Source organism: Rhagoletis pomonella, unplaced genomic scaffold (genome assembly GCF_013731165.1).
Source record: "Rhagoletis pomonella isolate Grant_MI unplaced genomic scaffold, Rhpom_1.0 Rhpom_scaffold_00209, whole genome shotgun sequence".
NCBI lineage: Eukaryota > Metazoa > Arthropoda > Insecta > Diptera > Tephritidae > Rhagoletis > Rhagoletis pomonella.
The window spans coordinates 67,499-72,845 of NW_023458763.1; the positions used below are offsets into that span (position 1 = coordinate 67,499).

The 5,347-nt window shown below is 40.5% G+C and overlaps 1 pseudogene; it reads left to right on the forward strand.

Annotated features, from left to right (window-relative positions):
- Positions 1-3,637: 3,637 nt before the first annotated feature.
- On the forward strand, positions 3,638-4,160 carry LOC118750336 (annotated as a pseudogene).
- The last annotated feature ends 1,187 nt before the right edge of the window (positions 4,161-5,347 follow it).

A 5,347-nucleotide genomic window follows, 5' to 3' on the forward strand; every position in this document is an offset into this window, starting at 1 on the left:
AATGTCTATTACCTAATTATATTTTCGCGACTGTAGATGAGTCCGCCAAAAATTCGCATTTCTTTTAGTTTCTAGATGTTAAGCAATCTATGTATTAAAAACTCATAAATATCTTTAAATAAAGGGTTATACAAATTTGTATAAAAAGCTTTCCTTTGAAAATTTTTAGTAAGTTTATATTCATACGCTTATAAACAACTTTTTTTGTACCTTTGTTATAAGTTTACACTTTTACGCTTATAAAGCTTTCTTTTGAACATTTATTACAAGTTTATATTTCTACGCTTATAACCAATGTTCCTTTTCGATTATATTACGCTTACTTTCAAGCGTTTTATAAACAAAAAATCAACGTTTTGTAAGCTTAATGTTTATAACTGAAAACTTAAAAAAACTTTCTTTAAGTTTATTTTGCTTGTTGGGTACCGATACACGTGCATATGTATATGTGTATACATATATACGTGTATGTGCATACGGTCTATATTACCGCCCATTAGGGTGGTGCGCAATAATTAGGCCGGAGGCCTAAACATTCCGGCCCCCTTGCGGTGAGCAACCTCAGTAATCGATTGAGATGCCCAACTATCATGCCACATGGGAAAAATACAAGTTTTATTTATTTTAATTTTAATTTCTTTTTTTTTTTTATAACTTAATCTAACAGTGCGCTGGGTTGCATTACGGTCCTCGTTCGCCACGTCCATTGTTTCACCGCCTTCCCTAAACTGCCAATAAAATAGAGAGGGGTTAATTAAAAATACGTGGTTTTGTCTTACAATGCACTTTATTTCATTGAAACCATGAATTTATAAACAGAGGCGTAGGTATGCCATTTGGGGTATAATTATTATTTTGGAAGAGCCCCGGATAAAACTAAGCCGAAGACCGTGGGCTGGGCCAATAGCCCACTAATCGTAGAGGGAGGGGTGCCACTCATCATTATTTGGGCGTAAACATTGTCACCCAAAGTTAACCGGATTGGTGAGGCCCGATAAAAAGAGGGAACAGCCAACCGCAAGAATTGGAATGGTGCGGCTACCGTGGGAGCAATACTCGCCGGCGGACTGAGTCGGTTGTGTCGCGTTATTATTGTTGCTTGGGTGGTTATTCGCTCCGTAGGGCCATACTTCCCTCGTAGTACGAGCGAACATCTTTTTTGTCGCCCTGATCGGCTTCGTTATAATTGCAGATCACGGGCCAAATCTGCGTCTATAATGGTGTTAGGTGCGCAAGAGTCTATTAGAGCGCGAACGAGGTGGAGGCGGCCGACTCTATCCGCACGATTGCTGTCGGTGCGATCGGGTCAAACGAACGCGTTATTGGTGCCCCTGTTGTGCCGGCTAGTCGGCCTGTTCTAAAACCTGTCGTTCGTGCGTCCGGAAGGACGAGCGCTGATCTATCCCCTCCTCGTAGTCGTTGGTTCCGATGATATGGGACTGATCTACCTTGTCCGCACCGAGACGAGTGGAAAGAACGGGTTTCCGCACCGCCACGTCGCTGACCATTAAACCGTCGGGGCGGTTGGAAGGTTTTCGAGCCGCCTGCGGGTAGTATTTGGGGCGGGGCAGGTGGTCCTAACGGACTAGGTCCGGAGCCGATCTGCCTGGGCAGTCGGAGAGAACTGGTTTCCGAGCCGCGCCTTCGCCAGTCGTGCTGTGGTGGTTTTCGGAAAGTACGAGTTTCCGAGCTACCAGTCTCTTCAGAGGGAACCATTTCGTTTTCGACGACCATCTCGGCTATTATTTCATTTTGCTCTCTTTCTTCTTCCTCCACCTGTTGAGCCCATGATTTTGTCTGCTCGTTGACATGAATGGCCAATGCGCCCTGCGAGCTGTCGTTTTCATCCGTCTGGCTCCGCGCTACCTTTCTACGACCGTCACCGGTATCTATATGCAGAGAAGTATGGTGCTTCTCGCACCGTCTGTGGAATCGGTCGGTGCTGCTGCAGATCTCCAAGCGGTGGAATGGTGACAGACAATTCGGGCAGTAGCGGTGTATAAGCCCTTCTCGTCGCCTTTCTTCAGCCGATTTGCTGCGGTAAATTGGGCAGAGTCGCACCCCATGATTCTTGTTGCATAATCGGCAAGCGATCGCGAATCGGGTCATTCTGCAATGTGAGCCGCTTTGAGTGAAAAACGTTCAACTTTTGAACAGTCATAGTTGGGTGGCAAGTGGTGGTTCCCTAGCTGTTTTACTATTTGAGGAATTCTTATTTTTAATATATTTGTATAATATTGGCTGCGTGTGGTTGTGGCATTATTTATGTAAATTTGGAGAGTTCGTTTGATTATGGAATTATTGGCGTTGCAGCTTATTCAAGTAACCGGTAGATGGCACTGTTGCCTCTGTATCTCCCCGGCAGGGTTAGAACTACACTTCGTTCGTATCAGATTTAGTACGTTTTGTCGAGCAAATTAAGTCTTACTAGGCATTTTTCTTTAATTGCCATTTCTTCGATATGTCTTCGACAATCTTACAGGTGGGTTTACTACAAAAAAGGCTCAAGCATGAAACGAAGAACTAAGCCAATTTTTTTGTTTTAATAATTGGATATTAATTCATTTATATGATCTAAGCAACGATATTGTAAACAGTATTATAATTTTATACGACTTCTGCACCCTTTACTACGGCGTACAGATTAGTTCTAACCCTGCTCTCCCAGGAAATTTTAATCGTATGTATGGAGTACGTATGAGAATATCGTATATGTGTGTGTACATGAGAAAATGTCGCGCTGAATTTATCTGTGGAAGGTTTCCATATGGGAATTTACTGCGATGAGTTGCTTCGAAATCGCATTGACTATGAACTCTGCTAATATCGTAAATTGACGTTAGCGATGTTTTCGGTAGCGTGGTCTGCCCCCGGAAACGGAAACCAGTTCACTCCGAATAAAAACGCAGAATGTGGAATAGGTATTTACTGTGAGTTGCAATCAAAATCATTGAAAAGCAAGTTGAAATTTTTTTTTTCTCGTAGGTGTTACAACGTTCCCATTGTAATATGCATGTTTCCATGCGAAAAACCTTATCTCCATACGCGAGCAATAGATGGCGTTGAGGAGTATGTGGTTGCGGCTTTAGGCGGAGACTTTTAATTTACATTTTGATATGCGTTTGCGCACCACACTTTCTCCATTTCCTGAATGGCAAAAAATGTCATTCTGAAATTTTAGCACGAGGCCGTTGTAAGAGGTGTGTTGTAAAATAGTAATTATTAAGGATTTCATTAATATTTTCATCTCTATACAGGTTCATGCAAATGCGGAAATGATCGTCTACTGCAAAGGCCACTCACAATCTATTTTACATTACATAGTTCAGCTGTAATCACCACGTTTGAAAAACTTGTAGAGGGCAAACTGCTCCAAAATCTCTCAGCCTTTTTTATGCTTCATCACTAAATTGTTGATAAGATAAAGTCGAATCACTAAAAATCGAGCTTTGCATGCAGTTTTGAAAAGTTGGTTGAGGCTTCTCATAACCAAATAACAACGAGCGCATAAAAACAAAAAGATGCTTATATTGTATACATATATTGTATATATATATATTGGTATATTTGCGTGAATTTAGATAGTCTTGATATTATATACTAAACATATACATTCAAGAGTGTTAGGCAAAGAATTATGTCCGCACAACGCATACGATTTAAAAACTTTTGAAGGCTTCCCACCAGCAGTTGAGGAGAAAATTAAGACAGAGGCCTTTCTTAAAGCTGCTACGGAAATCGTTACTATTATTGGGACATTTGGCAAACTAACACCTGTGGTAAATCATATGAATGGCGCGAATGCGCTATTACGGCTAAAGCGTCGCCTACAATTGATTTGTACATTTCCCGAAAACACCTTCAATGACCCACAGGCATTGAAGCTGCAGCTGCAGAATGCATATGAGCGTACCCTGAAGCCATATCATGGGTTCTTAGTACAGTGCACAATAAAAATAATTTACAATTGGGTGCGAACACGATCACAACTCATTGGACAGGGTGAGGCGCACGTTGAGAATCTGCAAGTGCTGGAGGACTATTTGCCAGCGATGCGTAGTCACTTGAACCACATTGACGCGCTGCTAAAAAAATACAATTTGGATGAGGAAGCTATGTTGGCCATGGAATACGGGGCTTATCACGGTTTGTTTCGGTAAGTGGTGGAAATACTAAGTTTTCTATTTTATGAGTAGCACGGAAATTCACAGAAATTTTGTTGAGACATCTTAATGTATACCGGTGTCGGCAACTGATCGACCGGATTCCATCATTCAATTCGCCCGAGAATTGGAGCTCAGGAGCGAGGTCCTTGCGCATGAAATGATGCGAATGATTGCGGTTGAACCGAGGATTATTTATAGAGTATTATGGTTGATATCGGGGAAATACACCCAATTTGATGGATAAAGATCAAATTAGTATGCCTGTTTATGTAGCAAATACATAAATTGTAATAAATAGTTAACAATATTGGGTATTCATTTAACCAAAAGATTACAAAGTTTGGGACGTTGAGAGGACTTGGGGAAGAAGTTGCAGATGAAATTTTTATTGAAAATGGTGGCAACCATGGGCGTAGCCAGGTAGGGGCAGGGGGGCCCGGGTTCCCCCTAACTTTCAAATTTTTGCCTAGATATTCAAATATAGTACCGCGAAATGCTTGCTTGATAATTTCGGCCCCCCCTAAATTTCAAGGTTTTTCCTATATATATACTGTATAACAAATTATACTCCCAACGCTAACAAAATAATTAGTAAACTTATTTAAAAAGTGGATATGTGGATCATCCGGTTCTGTATCAAGTTATTATCTCTAACTTCAAAGCACTTCCATTTTACAAGGTTAAAAAATTGGCTGCAGTCGACAATGAGCAAAAATTGATTGAACGGAAACTATATATAAATTTATAGTTCAATTGTTTATTACTTTGTCTTTAGGTTTGTGTCTTTTCTAAGCGTACAACGAAAGTTTTTTATCGCAGAACCAATCTGAGATTATTGATAAAACTATAGACCGGTTGGGTGAACAGCCAAGACGTTTACTTCTTAAGTGTGACAAAACAAAATCAAGTAATATATTTAGCATAAATGAATATACCAGCATAAAAAATCTTCACACTCAAAATGTTCAACACGTCCTCATATTTATACATACATACATATGTATATCATTTAACGTTTTGTCCGGCTATTTGGTTTATTATACAGGTATGTAGAGCGAATTTAAAAAAATTCATCAGGGTTTAGTTGAGATATTCGTTTTTGGCCACTATGTTTTGTACATTTCCCAGTACTGCAAAGCTTTTGACTGCCATTCACCTGGGAGTGGCCAGAAGCGATTCGT